We start from the raw sequence: 13,057 nt of genomic DNA, 5'->3' as shown, positions 1-13,057 counted from the left end.
TATTCATAAGTTGATTTTGTTCTGTCTCTGCATTCAACTTAGATATTTTTAAAAAGTGTGAATTTTTAAATCTACCATGCAAGAATGCATATTTAAATACATATTTTGATATGTTCTTTTGAAAATATTTTTTTTCTCACAAAGCCTGCATTTCTGAATGTTTTTTTCTCTCAAAGTATGCCCAAAGTAGAAGTTGAAGCAAAAGCTGCCCTGGAAATTTCAGATAAGTCCAGAATTAATTGGTACATTCATCTTGAAGATGTCGATCAAGTCAGTTCACTGTGAAATGTTGACTCAACAGAAACCTTGAATATCTCTAGTTATAAGTCTACCAAAGAGTTCCTCTTGCCAATTTCCATTTTGTGAAGTGTTGGAGAGAGTAGACTTCATCAAATCCTTGGTTTGCCACTGTCTGCTCTGATTGAACAATGGGGCTTTCCAAAGTTCATGAACTGTAGGCTGTTTCCCAGTCTACTCGACGAGGGATTCCAAATGGGAAAGACGTTAATTAGCCTTGATTGATGGGCAGGCAGGCAGGCTTGTCATGCTGGCCAGGGGAAAAAGAAATCATAGAAGGGAAGGCTGAAGTTAGCATTTCCCCAGCAGTTCAAACTTACAGAATTAATGATTTGATTCTATCTATCTATTATCTCAATGCCTGGAACAGCAGATGGTAGCTATCCTGCTGAGTTCATTAGGGAGACCATCTAAATTTTAGCAGGACACTGAACTGTATGGCAGTTCAGATTTAAGGGCAAAAGGAGGATTCAGTGATATGAAAACTGCCTGCAAACATCTTCAAACAACCATGTACTGCCCCTGCCCCTCCCCATCCCCACCCCGGGGATTGCACTGCAGCTGCAAATGATAATATTTGCAGCTGCAGTGGGAGAATATTTGAAGAAGTTACAGATAGAGCGATATGTATGAATGTCCTCGCTTGCTCCAAATTTTGTTTTCAAATCCAAAGCTCTGTATCATTTTTGCACTGAAAACAGGAAAGGCAGCCCTTTACAACTTTGGACCCTTCTGAAGTTTTTGTAAGTACAACCATTCTTACCTGCTACGAAGCTTCAAGATCAAACAAAATATCTGCAAGAGTCAATGTTTCCAAAGGGGATTTAACTGGCTGAGGCAAGATACAAGGCATACTGCTAAACCAGCCTATACACAGAAGATACCTCACTTAGCCTTTTTTGTGAGATGAGCTGGAATTATTAACCTGGTCCTGAGTCAATCAATCAGAATAGAGCTGGAAGGGACCTTTGAGGTCTTCTAGTCCAACTCCTTGCTCAAGCAGGAGACCTTATACCATTTCAGACAGGTGGCTGTCCAGTCTCTTCTTAAAAATCTCCAGAGATAAAGTGCCCACAATTTCCGACGGCAAGCTTCTTCCTCTGGTTAAATTGTCCCCACTGCTAGGAAGTTTCTCCTTAATTCCAGGTTGCTTCTTTCCTTGATTAGTATCCATCCATTGCTTCTTGTCTTGCCTTCTGATGCTTTGGAAAATAAGTTGACCAGTGATGGGCTCCTATAGGAACGGTCAGGAATGCGGTTCTGGTAGCAAAATTTGGAGCTCTATCCCAGAGCACCCAATTTGCACTGAAAGATGTTGAAACAAAATGCATAAGCCATGCCCACAGTGTGGTAGTAAAAATTTTGGTAGTCCATCACTGAAGTTGACCTTCTCTTCTCTATGGCAGCCTTTGAAATATTGGAATATTGCTATCAGGTCAGCCCTAGCCCTTCTGTTCTTTAGACCTGCCATACTGTACTTGGTTCCTGCAAATATTCTTCGTATGTTTTTGTCTCCAGGCCTTTATTCAGCTTAGTGGCTCTTCTTTGAAAAAAGTCAAATACCTAGTACAACTGGTACCAATCTATACTAGGTACCAGTTGTACTAAGTATCTGTGCACCTACTCTTCCACTTGCTATACTGCATTTTCAGGGATGGATAGACAAGCTCTGATTTAGAGTTGAAATCTTCTACTTTGCTGGAAGCTGGCTTCTGTATTTGATCTCTAGCAGGCTAATCCTTCTCATTTAAAGATAATTCACCAACTAGGGAAAGGGCAGGTTGCTTATGAAATGTAGAATAAGCAACACAACACAGTTTCTTCAATACTAGGTCAGTGTTGCCTTCTTGCCCCTGCTCTGCCTCACCATCTATAAGTAAGTCCTAGACTTATGACCATTCATACAGCGACAATTCAAGGTTACAACTGAAAAAAAGTGACTCATGATTGGTCCTTGCATTTATGACGTAGCATCACCACAGTCACCTGATCAAAATTTGGGCCTTTTGTTGGCAACCAGCAAATATTCATGACAGCTGGAGTGTCAAGCAATCACTATTTGTGTCCTCTCCAGCTGATTCTGACTAGCAAAATCATTGAGGAAGCCAGATTCGCTTTATGACACTATGATACATTTACCAATTGCAGTGATTCCCTTTACAGCTGTGGCCAAAAAAAAAAAGGTCACGAAATCGTGCACTCCCTGAACAATGGCCTTACCAGAAACTCTGGAATCGATTGTGGTCATAAGTCAAGGATCTCTGTACCACTAGAAACATACACCTCCTCCTCCAATAGTTGGACCTGTCTTGAGAGATAAAAGGAATTTACTGTTGCTTGTACCCTTGTTACCAGGTGCAACAAGAGTACCCTCAAAGATGCAATTATTTGGGGATAGAATTTCTCTCATGGATTCCAAATGAGCTTTTGAAATCCTTATTAGGGTGCCTGGATGCTGAAGATGAAACACTTTCAACTATTTTATTAGATGTTACTTAATGCTTAGATCTGATACACTGGAAACCAGAAGGAAGCAGTCGCCTACACTTAGAATGAAAGAGAGGAACCAAATGCAATCATTTTTCCCTAATGATGTTTACAGGATTCTTTTTTTAAAAGTTGCATTCATTCATTGAGTATCTTGCTGCCAAAAGTTCCTTAACTATTTGATCAATGTTTTCTCCTTTGAACTGGAAATGATCTCTTTCCGTTCTTATTTTTTTTGCTTTTACCATCTAGATGGGTGCTTGAAGTAGTTTTGTTCTCTTTCAACACAGGATGAATCCAAATGAAATCAGGTCAGTATAATCAATCTGCCTCCAACTGTCTTTTGTTTTTAGTTCAGCAGGTGGTATAAGTGAAGAGGAGACAAAAGATTGATTTTGTAAAGAGGTATGCATAATTTGATACATAACTCTGCTAATGAACTACAGATCTGCTTTAAAGAGACAAGAGAATTGCTCCATGTAGCCTTGTGTTCTTGTACTTAGTTCAAGAGTTTCTTATTAGACTTGAAATCTGTCATTCCACTAGATCAGTTGGAGCTGGGATGTATGAGAAATTTTTATATCAAAATATATTTTACTTGAGAAGCAGCGTCTCCACTAAGTAGTTGACAAATCAAGATGAAACTATGCTAATCCAGTAAAAATAGCAAAACGGGAAATCTTTTCTTCAAACTCTCTCCCCCCAAATAAGCTACCCAGACCTAAACCACATATCCAGAGAAGGGCTACCAATTTTTTTACTGCCACACTGTGGGTGTGGCTTATGCAGGATACCCTGCATTTTCTTTCAATTTTCAGTGCAAATTAGGTGCTCTGGGATAGAACTCCATTTTCGCTACCCCACTGCATTCCACCTCATCTGGGCAGCAGCCCACCCCTGCACTTATCAAAGGATAAGGTTTGCAAATGGAAATAGAGTTAATTAAATTAGCTCCCTCAGATGAACTGCATATTCACAATCACAACAATAAACATCATAGGTGACCTACCTATGCACACACACATATCCCTCAAGTCTCATCTTAGAAAGTGATGGTGAACCTTTTTTTGCTCAGGTGCCAAAAGTGCCATTATTGGGTGCCATCCCATAATGCAATGCCCCCCCACGCATGAATGTGCAACCCCCCTCCCGCACATGCGCAGAGACCTCACTGAAGCCTCCAGACTTCCAGTAGGCTCGTTGTGCCATTTTTCACCCTCCCCAGGCTTCAGGAAAGCCTCCAAAGCCGGTGTATGGTGAAAAACAGGCCCACCAGGCCTACTGAAAGTTTGAAAACCTGAGGGCCTGTGTGCCCTCAGATATGGCTCCATATGTCCCCTGTGGCACATGTGCCATAGGTTTGCCATCACAGTCTACACCCAGGACATACTCTCTAATTAACTATGTTGCTGTGCCACATTTCTCTGCAGCTGCCTCAAAAGTCAAACTCCTTGTTTTTAGGAATAAATTTTCTTCTTTCCTCACAGTTATTTGGCTCTTGTTTTTATTTATTCTTGCAAAACCCCGGCTCGAGTTATTCTTCTGACAGATGTTATGTAGTGAAACCTGGGTAAATGTATGTGTTTACAAATAAATTTTCTCACCAGATGTTAGCTATTTGTAGACTTTGTCTGATCTATAAAACTAAACAAGGCTTCGTGCTCAGATAGGAGATTTCCAGGCTTTAAATTAAACTGGGAATTGGATTTTTTTAAAAATCTGGAAGAACGCAAAAGCAAACTACTACAAACAGTTGAACTCTCCTGGAGGGATACTTTATATTTAATATAACTATTATTGTTGTTGTTGCTGCTGTCTATGAAGATTCTCAATCATCCAGGTCATGGTCATCCCAAAGGAGAATGAAAAAATTTGGCAGGAAACAGCTCGGGTTTTTGTTCATGTGCCTCTTGTTTGGAAAACTTCTGCTCGGATTATCTGTTCTGGCTTCTGTTTTGTGGATTGATTCCAGGCATTTTGCCAACCTCAGTAAGCTTCCTTCAATATCCAGGACTAATTACTTATCTTCGCTTTATGACTTTATGGACTTATGCCAACTGTTAATTCCATATAATTAACTGCTGGGTTTTTTTCAAGATTGATTCAAGATTTATTTGTGTGTGAACAGTACTAAGCCAGTTTATTAGTAGTTGTTAATCAATTAAGTATAGGTTTGAGTGTGTGCTACATTTTCTCTGGTCTGTAGCTGGGGCAGAAAACCCTCCTATCTGTTTTCAAAATGAAATTTTGCTGAATTTTGCAGGAAATTGTTTGACCTCTGTCTGGGTGCCACTGTGCAGTTGCTACTGCTGGTAGTCAAAATGCCACCTCACATTTTGTCAGCCTTTTTTTTTCTAATACAGTTAATCCTTGACTTACAACCATAATTGGGGCCAGTATTTCTGTTCTTTAAGCAAAGCGATGGTTAGATGAGTCACACGTGCTTGTATTGCCATCACAATTAAGCAATTCACTGTTGAATCATATTCATTGATGGAATCCGTCTTCTCCCATTTGCTTTGCTTGTCAGAAAATGACTGGGAAGGTCGCAAATGGTGATCACGTGACCCCAGGACACTGCAACCCTCCCAAATGTTAATCATGCAACCATAGGGATTCTGTGTCAGTTTTAAATATGAGGACTGGTCATATGCCACTTTTTTCAATGGGGTTATAACTTTGAAAAGTCATTAAATGAATGGTTGTGAGGATTGCCTTTACAGTGCAAATAGATTATGTAACTGCCAGAGGGTGCATTGTTGTTAATTTTTTTTTTGGGGGGGTTCTTGGACCACAGCAGCTCATATACTTGAGATGTGGCTGTTGAGTGGGGCTTCTTTGCTTCCTTTGTCATGGTGGCACAGTGGATAGAATGCGGTATTGCAGGCTAACTCTGCCCATTGCCAGCAGTTCAATGCTGACTGATTAAAGGTTGAGTCAGTCTTCTATACTTCTGAGGTCAATAAAACAGATTGTTGGGGGCAATATGCTGCCTACATAAACTTCTTAGAGAGGGCTGGAAAGTACTGTGGAGCGTTATATAACTCTAAGTGCTATTGTCCTATTTGTTTGTTTGTTTGTTTGTTTGTTTGTTTGTTTGTTCGTTCGTTCATTCATTCATTCATTTATTAGATTTGTATGCCGCCCCTCTCCGTAGACTATGAAAGATCAGGTGCTTACTATGTCTTTATATTGGATTTTAACTCTGGGTGTTTTTCCTGCTGCAAACACAATAATCACAACTGCATACTAAGGATTTTGAACAATAAAGACACCTCCTGCCAAACAGTCCTACACACATGCTTCCTTTCTATTTTTTCAGCTGATAAATCTGTAAACAATTATTCTTGCAAAGACAAGACATTGAAAACCTTCCTGTCCCCATTGTGTCTCCTGGTTTTTGAAAGATCACTAGGAAATTTGCTTTAAATGCATACCTGTTGATTTGCATTACCATTGCATGGAAAGAGAAGCATTGAAAGTGAAGCAATGATGAAGGAATCTTAAATGCATTTTGCAGTTTATAAAAGAAATAAAGAGACATTGAACATATTCCTCATAATAAGCAGGTTGTATAATTGGTTACTGTCCCTTTATTTTAAATCTTGATGTAAGCTTCCAATTTAATGCAGAAGATCAGACCACAAACTGATTAGAGACCACACCAAAAATGCTAAATGTGTAATCTCATTTTCAATTTTGCTTTAATTTAGATGTTGCTGTTTATGTAGATGCTATCGTTCTGAATGCCCCATTGAGAATTCAGTCATACTGCAACTTGGATGGCGGTAGCCCAATACTGGAAATAACCCAACCCACTGGAAGACTCACTAATACTCAAAAAAAATTTGGACTGTGCAGAATCTGATGCTTTAACTCGTAAATTAAAAAATTAAGAAGACTCCGATTATTATAAAACATGGAACTCATTTTATGATTGGTTTAAGAGGAGAAATAAAAGTTTAAATTAAAATACGATAATAACAATATGTTAACACATGTGTTTATTGGCAAAAAGATTAGATATGATATATATATATAATTGTTTTGTGAAGACAAAACCTTTATGAAATTAAATTAATTAACAAAGAGTGTATAGAAGGCAGCTAAGAAAATAATAACAACAAAGATAATATTGATAACCAAAAGGAATAATAGTGAATACCGATTGGTTTTTTCACCAGAAAATAATTTGATATTAGAAAGGATTGTATTTTTCCTCCTCACAGGAGGATACTAATGAGATTTTTTTTGGTATCTGTTTACTGTTGTTATTTTTGTAATTGTTCATTGTATATTATTTATCTTTTTCTTTTCTTTTGTTGTTTTTTTTTGTTTGTTTTGGTTTGTATTTTTTCCTTTTTTGTATATTGTAAATGTGTAAATGTATATATATTTTTGGTTATGTTTTTTAAAACAATTCAATAAAACTTACTTTAAAAAGAGAATTCAGTCATAGACATATAGGCAGACATTGTAACATAAAAAACACATTGATGTGATCTTAGTAAGTTGTTGGTACTTCAAAATGTTTCTGGATTCATTTCCAGGTACACAATCAAATTCTAGTTGGCGGAAGGCTTTGCGCATGCGTCCAGAGTAGACGCTCCCACAGAACGCTCTCCAGATGTGATTAGAGAAAACAAATCTTAGCCCTCAACAGCCCTCCCAAGCTAAGTAAAAGTGATTTATGAGATAGAGAACTTGAAAGAGACTTCGAAAACCTGCTTGGATCAGCTAAAAAGAGGAGTTATAGACCAGAACTTCACTGCTAAAAAAGTGAGTAAAACGACCAAGGGAAATGGCGACTATCCCAGATCTAGGGAAAAAAATGGATACACTCCTCCAGGCATTTACTAACGTGGGGGAACAACTTAAAGAAATGCAACTAGCCATGAAAGAAATGACAAATGGCATGAACGAACTGAAAGTTCAATCCAAAGATCAGGAGATAAGGATCTTGAAACTGGAGGCTGATAGGAAAAAACAAGAGCAGCGTATAAACAATTTGGAGGACAGGCAGAGGAGATCAAACTTACGATTGAGGGGATTTAAGCAGGATTTTGATGAAAATAAGAAATTAACCCAATTGATTTACCAATGGTTCCTGGAAAGTAAAATCACAGTGGACTTGGATGAAATTGAGAGAGTCCATTGGGCTTACGGTCCTCGGAATTTAGCCAATCAAAAAGATATTCTGATAAGATTTGCCCTGGAGCGGAGAGCAGCCGAAGTTTTTACAAAGCTTAAAAAAACTCCAAATCTTCATTATAAAGGCTCTCCTGTCCGGGTCTTGAAAGATTTATCTCCTCAGACGCTTATGTTAAGAAACCAAATGAGACAAGTGACGAATATGCTCCAACAGAAAAATCAGCATTACACATGGAATTTCCAGCTACGATCCTGATCTTCAAAGATGCCAAGACTTATTTTGCGAGTTCCCTGGAAGAAGGAATGCAAATGCTTCGACAGCTGGGAATAAATCCGGATATAAATCACCATGCAATGTCAACAAAAGACACAATTAGAGCTGAAGGGGGAGAAACAATTTCTCTGTTATCTACAGGAGATCCCAGCAGCCAAGAGAAGGAGGAAAGAATCATCGCATTAGAAAAGGAACTAGCTTTACTTCAAGAGAAGGGAAAGAAGGAGGAGGGACGCATCACACGCCAAAAGAAGAAATAAGAAACAAGCATTGCATTGTATAAATGGTGTTGTTGTTCCCAGCTGACTAACTTTATGGGTATTCTTTTCCCTTCATTATCTAAAGGAAGGAATAGGGGGGGGGGTGTTTGAGGGTTACTATTTGACTCTTAAAGGAGTATTTTTGTTAGAGCGTACTAGAGGGATAGCAAAGTCATGGGTGCCTCTCGGAGCCAATGGAGATTTCTTCCATTGATTCCCCCCAGGGGGAATGTTGAGGGAGGGGCACTTGGGTGGGGGTTCAAGATTACAAATGAAGAATCTTCCAATATGCTTCACTTTACAGAGGAGAGAAACATAACTAAAAGGAATGGGTGAAAAAGTTCTGATGTCACTAAATGTGAATGGATTGTCGTCACAGATCAAACGTTACAGAATCATGAAACTGGCTAGGGATAAAAAAGTAGACTTTCTATTTTTATCAGAAACACATAAGGGGAGAAAAAGAAATGATAAATTAACAAACTGTAAGGATTGGGGAGGGGTATATGAGTCCAGAAGCAATAATCATAAAAGTAAAGGAGTGGCAATTTTAATAAATAAAAGAGTTCCTTTTGAATTGACCCAGACTAAAAGGGACAAGGAGGGAAGGATGTTATTTGTTAAAGGAAAAATGAACAATAAGGTAATAACATTAGCAGTAATTTATGCCCCAAATGTAAACACAAAGCAATTCATATTAAATACAAAGCGTAAATTGAATAACTTCACAGAAGGTACAGTGATTTTGGCAGGTGATTTCAATATTGAACTGATAGCAGGGAAACAGGGAAAAAATAATTTGCCATTAAATAAATTAGGTATGATGGATCTTCATGACGAGGCAACAAATAGAGCCACGTTCTATTCAGCTAGGCATAACAAGCCTAGCTGCATCGACTATATATTAATGAACAAAATCGGGAATGCATATCTTAAAAGAGATGAAACTGAAAGCATTTGGTTATCTGACCACGCCCCATTATTAGCAGTAATTGTATTTGACTCAAACAATAAAAAAAATATGGAGATACAATCCCATTGTGTCAGGAAGCTAAGAAAATAAATTGAAACTCCAAAAAGAATTGATTGAATATTTTAAATTAAATGACACGGGAAATATGAAGCAATCAACAATTTGGGATGCACATAAGGCCTTTATGAGAGGGAATTGTATCAGTACCGAAAATTATATTAAAAAAAAAAAGTGAGACAGAAAGGAAAAAAATAATTAAAGATATTGAGTTAACTCAAGAAAGATTGAAAAGTACAAGAAATGGGGAGTGGAACAATTTACTAAAAATTAAAAAACAACAACTGAGACTTATGGATCAACAAATATGGAATAATATGAGATTGATTGTAAAGCAGAAAATTTTGGGATGGGGCAATAAATCAATGAAACAAATGGCAAATTATTTTAAAAAAAGAAAAGAAAAATCTTGTATAGTTGCTCTAAGGGACAAGAAAGGTGTTATAAAACGTAGTAATGATGAATTGCAAAAAATAATGAAAGAGTTTTATGAAGAGTTATATAAAAAAGATCAGATTATTTTGCAAAAGATAGAGACTAAGGAGAAACTAACTGATGAAGATAAACAAATGCTAAACGGGACAATAACAAATGATGAAATTATTAGAGTTGTTAATGGACTGAAACCTGCCAAAGCTCCAGGCCCAGACAGACTTACGGGGGAATATTATAAGACTTTTGGGACTCAATTATTACCTCATTTGGGGAAACAATTTAATAACATACTTCAAACCTTCAACATTCCACAGTCATGGAAGACATCCAAGATTATCACTATTCCAAAACCAGATCATGATTTGTTAGATCCGGGATCCTATCGCCCCATCAGCTTATTAAACCAGGACTATAAAATATTTATGAAAATTATAGCAAATAGGATAGAGAGTATCTTACCAAAAATAATTGGGGAAGACCAATATGGATTTGTTAAAGGAAGAAAGATTCATGAACCAATTAGGAATGTTATTAATGTGTTACACCATGCTACCACTACCAAAAAGAAATTATGTGTTCTGAAGTTAGATGTGTACAAAGCATTCGACAAAGTTAATCATAATTACCTGTTTCAACTTTGTAAGAAATTAAATATGGGAGAAAACTTCTGTCAAATTATAAAAGAAATTTATAAGGATAATATGGAAATAGAACAGAGAAAATTAATATCCAAAATGGAACTAAGCAGGGGTGTCCACTTTCCCCCACTTTGTTTGCAATGGCAATTGAGGTTCTAGCAAATAAAATCAGAGATGATAGGGATTGGAAGGGTTACCGAATTGGGAAACTCGAATTGAAATTAAATCTCTTTGCAGATGATGCCATAATACTGTCTGAAACCCCCATTGAAATGATGCGAAAATTAATGGTGGTACTTCAGGAATTTAAAGACCAATCAGGTCTCTCAATTAATATTGAGAAATCAGAAATATTCTGTTTGAATATAGGTCCCAAAGAGCAAATCGAGATACGAAAAAACTCAGGATTGAAATTAGGATGTAAAAAAATGAAATATTTAGAAATTTGGTTATTTAAAAACCCAAATAAAATTGCTGAGGCAAATTATAACTTAATATGGAAAAAAATGCAAAAGCAAATTAAAAAGTGGAAAGATAAAAGTTTGAGTAAAATGGCCAAAGTAAGAGCTCTTAAAATGATGATTACAGTAGTCCCTCACCTATCGCTGGTGTTACGTTCCAGACCTGGCCGCGATAGGTGAAATCTGCGATGGGGAATTTATCGACTGATAGTACTTATTTAAGTATTTATATTGTAATTGTTTGGTAAGTTTTCATTGTTTTAAGTGTTTATAAACCCTTACCACACAGTATTTATTTTAGATACAGTATTTAAATACAGTATTTACAATTTTAGATTTTTTTTTTAAAAAAAACCCTGCCGATCGAGTTCGGCGGGCTGTTTAAATCTGCCGATCGACTTCCTCAGAAACCCGCGATGAAGTGAAGCCGCAGTAGGTGAAGCGCGGTATAGCGAGGGACTACTGTATTCCAAAAATGATGTACTTATTCCAAGTTTTACCAGGCACCTTCCCAGGAGTAAAACTAAGGGAATGGGACACTAAAATGAACTATTGAATTGAAGGAAATAAAAAACCTAGAACAAGGAAACGATGGCTGATTGCCAAAGAAAAAGATGGAGGATGGGGGTACCCAAATTTAGAATTATATAGAGAGGCATTTCAAATAGAAAGATTAATGGAATTACAATTATTGACAGAAAAGAAGTGGGTGAAACTTGAAAAGGAGATTAACAATGTTAAAAACAAAGAGATTTTATTTAAAAAATGGAGCAAAATTGAAATCAATAGATTAGCCGATCCTTTGAAAGCAGCTGTAGATATTTGGTCAAAATGGCAAGGGAAATTAGCAAATAGGAACTCAAAATTATCAACCTTGCATGTTTTGAACATAAATAATGATATTAACCTAGATAGAGTTATAAAGGAATTAAACGATAAAGGCATAATGAGAATAGAACAATTATATGAAACAGATGGAAGAGTTAACAGAACTCGCCTCGAATGGTGGTTGGGCCAACAAAAATGGTTGCAGATTAATGCAATATGCAAATATTTGAATAAAACTGAGATTAAAGAAGCATTTTTAAGAGAAGAAAACTGTCTAGAGAAAATACTGAAAGAAAAGAGTAATGATTCAAAAGGACAGGCTAGTAAGATTTATAGTATGTTATTACAAATGGAAGAGGAAGTGATTAAAGGCCTAACAAGATACTGGCAAAACGAATTACAGATTAATGAAAACAAGATGGAAGACGTAGTAGAAAATATATATAAGATAAAGAACACAAGAATTAGAGAAATGAGAAGGAAAATCTTACACAAATGGTACTTCACGCCAGTAAAACTAGCACACTTCCAGAGGAAAGGAAAAGGAAACTGTTGGCACGGTTGCCAAATAAAAGGAGTTTTTATGCATATGCTCTGGGAATGTGCTGAAGTTCAAACATTTTGGAAGGAAGTACAGAATGAAATTAACAATATGTTAAACATTAATTGGATAATCACGAAAGAATTAGCAACATTAGTTAAACATAGGGAATTACGAGAATTTAGAGAAATCAAAATAGCAGCCTTGGAAAGTGCACAAGCAGTAGTGGTATTAGGGTGGAAGGACAGCAATAAATGGACAATCCAAAATTGGTACTGGTACATGGTGGACCACATTCACTTTGAAATTACGGAATCAAGATTAATTAACTGTGATGAAAATAAATTGGAGAAGCTGATGGCACGATGGAATAAGGTGAAAGATTATATTTTACGTAGAATATATGACGACAATGTGAAAAATAAACTTCAATCACTCTTTGTATGTAAAGAAATGTAAACCGAAGCCAAGGAAGAAATTGAAATTTACTGTAAATAACTGAACCCCCTAATGGTGGAGGGATTATTGGTGTTGGGCACACTTTTCTTTAAGCTTTTTTTTTCCTTTTTTTGTTTGTTTGTTTGTTTGTTGTGGAAAAATTTAATAAAAAAAACTTATTAAAAACCCCCCCAATCAAATTCTAGTTGAACTACCA

This window comes from Erythrolamprus reginae, chromosome 2, assembly GCF_031021105.1.
Source record: "Erythrolamprus reginae isolate rEryReg1 chromosome 2, rEryReg1.hap1, whole genome shotgun sequence".
NCBI classification, from domain to species: Eukaryota; Metazoa; Chordata; class Lepidosauria; order Squamata; family Dipsadidae; genus Erythrolamprus; species Erythrolamprus reginae.
The sequence above is the reverse complement of the archived record's forward strand: the minus strand, read 5'-3'. Positions refer to the sequence as shown.